This window comes from Jatropha curcas, chromosome 11, assembly GCF_041381405.1.
Source record: "Jatropha curcas cultivar XTBG-Jc1 chromosome 11, XTBG_Jcur_1.0, whole genome shotgun sequence".
Classification (NCBI taxonomy): domain Eukaryota; kingdom Viridiplantae; phylum Streptophyta; class Magnoliopsida; order Malpighiales; family Euphorbiaceae; genus Jatropha; species Jatropha curcas.
Window position 1 is genome coordinate 26,175,543 of NC_143161.1, and position 3,038 is coordinate 26,178,580.

At 30.0% G+C, this 3,038-nt stretch overlaps 1 long non-coding RNA gene across 1 annotated transcript; it reads left to right on the forward strand.

Moving 5' to 3' along the window:
• The first annotated feature begins 50 nt into the window (after window positions 1-50).
• LOC149492835 (uncharacterized) lies at window positions 51-2,836 on the forward strand. Its single transcript, XR_016318753.1, has 2 exons — window positions 51-316; window positions 2,607-2,836. It is a non-coding gene; the product is annotated as an uncharacterized LOC149492835 (long non-coding RNA).
• Window positions 2,837-3,038: the final 202 nt, after the last annotated feature.

The following is a 3,038-nucleotide window of genomic DNA, read 5'->3' on the forward strand; positions in this document are numbered from 1 at the left end:
CCATTATTTGAGCAACATGTTTTCTTCCTCTTCCTATCCATCTAACGTGAACTTCTTTCTTCTTCTCCTCCATTTTAACTTGAGCCTCTCTTTCTCTTCTCTTTATTTTCTTCACTTATACTCACTAAATCCACCAATTTGACACCATTCAACTTGATCTAATTAATCAATCTTTGAGATTAAAGCTTGAGAAATGATATTTGGTGAATAATTTCAAGTAATTTGGAGGACAAAGGGTGGATAACTTCCTACCAAAGACAAGGGAAAACTAAGGCATCAAGAGTCTTATTTAAGCTTGTTAGAGCTTATGTTTAAGGTAAGTGTTCATAAATCCTCTTACCTTGTTTAAATTTTTGATTTTGTGAAGTTTATACTATTTTGTGAAAATTGGAAATTTTATATGAAATAATTTGATTATTGAATTTTGGTGGTATACATGTGTTCTTGGGAGATTTCTAAGCATGCTTATATGTTGAATTGATGAGGAAAACATTTTCTTCTTCATCCTCCAAGAGTGGCAGAACCTATTGATGAATAAGGCCTTAAGTTTTCTTGTTATTCTTTGAGGATTTGTGATCTTAAGATGATATTTGATGAGTATTGAGTATGTGGTAGAAATCTCTACCTTGTATATGATTTAAGTAAGCTGAAATTAGGACAAAGTGTTTTTGGGTGTGATTAAGGACTGTTTTTCGATCCTTTTGATTTTCCATTGGTGCCTGAGTCCTTCATGAAAGTTTTAGGTCTACTTCTTAGCTTTCCAACCCATCCTCTTGTGTCCAATTTGGATATATATAGCTCAACTTATGGCTAAAACACCTAAACTAACTCTGTTATGACGGGCCACATGCATTACTGAATTGAGTGCCCATTTTGACCACTATAATGGTAATATTATGTTCTGAGTTCTTCATAACAGTTGTTTCCCTGTGTCTTGAGACTTCTCTGGTTTTGGATTGGTTTGATTTGAGTGTTTGGATAAGTAGGAATTTGATAAACATTGAAATTAGTTCGGCTGAATCAGGTCTAGACTGTTGGTCTGTGTTCCTAGCTTTTGTTTGCCATCTTAAAGATTGATCTGGGCTGTGGTCCCTTCATAACATTTGTAGTATTTTGTCTTAGCTTTCTAATGAATCAAACATCACTCAATTTGGAGACACAGAACTTAAGTTATGTCTTAAAAACCCAGCAAAGGTCAAGATTATATTAATGCTGGAAATTTTCTATGTCTTAACTCATAGGTTTATTTGGATAAAAGTATGTATAAATCATGTGTGATGAAGTTCTCTTGATTATTTGTGTGGTTTAGCATTTACTTGACAATAAGTTTGACAAGTGTTGTAGTGGATATGTTGAAATGGATATAAATTGAAAAAGTGTGGAATTGGTTTAGATAATGCATGATGAGGGTTGAAATTGATACTTTTGTGCATAAGAATTGTGTTAGCCTGCTTGATTGGAGAAGGAAATTCCTCCCCTTGGTACCACCTTAGTGTAGTAAAGCTTACTTAATTATTTTATATATATGATATAAATATGATTATTTGATAACTTTTATATATTTAGAGTTTTAACAAAGAAATGGGTATTTAAGGTGTATGTGCTTTGAATTTTGAATAAGAAAGTTTTAAAAGAAAAGGAATTTATGATAAATTTCCTATATTGAGTAATTATGTTTAAGTATATGAGTTACTTAAGTTCTAAAGTAAGCTTACATGTATGATTTCATATGATAAGAAATTGTCTATGTTAAGTAATTATGTTTAAGTATGATTCTAAAGTAAGCTTGCATTATGAATTTAAGAAGACTAAAGAATAAGACAAGTTTTCTGATAAGTGATATGAAGAAAGAATTAAAACAAGGATTTTGGGCTCTAATATACTTAGTGTGAATTTGATGCGTGATTTGATTTTTATTCTGTCTGATGAGCATGCTCGGCATTTGATGCCATTCTGATAAGAAGCTATGATCATATGCTAGACACGTGGGTGTCTTCTGTTCTGTTAGGGCGGACGCGCTCTATATATATTCTGAATCTGATGGCGACCTAAGGCCATTCTGAATCTGTTCTGAAAACTTATCTGCTTCTCTTTCTCCTAAGTGTATGCGAGCCCTATGGAAAATATCTGTAATACAATTAAACGAATGAGATCATATTATTTTAGTAAACATTACTTTGGAAATTACTGATTATGTTATCAAATGAATTTTCAAAGCATGATATTTCGATACATAGTATTAAAAATAAAGAGTATATGTATTGGTATAATGTTTAAGTAATTAATTTATGATTTGAAAGAATTAAATTATTTATGTTAATAATTATAAGTTTATTTGAAGGAACCAAAGTATTTATAATGATAAAATGTCTTAAGTAAAGGATTTATGGTATAAAGAATTAAATTCTTTATGTTATTAATTACTAGTATATGTGCTATTTGTTTTGCTATAAATGGAAATGTATGTTGAATTTTAATGCATTTATGATTGTAAATAATTTTATGAAATTTGTTTTAAAGTAAGTTGCTATCGCAACTTGGTAAGTATGTGAATTATGAGCACCACTGAGTTTTATACTCAGCGCGTCGATTTTTATCACGCGTAGGTTGAAGATGTTGTTGCTACTTGAAGATTAGAAGAATAGTCTCAAAGCAGAAGTGACTAATTTGGGAGTAGTCGATTGAGATTTATATAATGAAGAATTATGGCATGTATAATTGTTACATTTCCAGATATTATGTTATTTGAAATATAATTGAAGTATGTAATTATAAAGTATTTTGATGTATATATTTGGAGAGAAGAATAAGATTTATTAAATGATTGAATATGAAATATTTGAAGTCAGTTGATATGATTAGTTCATTAAGACTTGATAGATATAATGAATGCAATTAATTGATGGATCTAAAATACTATTGAGGATTTATTCAATTATGAAAATATAAAAGTGTTGTTATATTATAAAGATTATTTGGAGATGTTGGAAGTTTAGAGTTTAATTGGGAGTATTTTGTATTCACATGTTTGGCGAGCT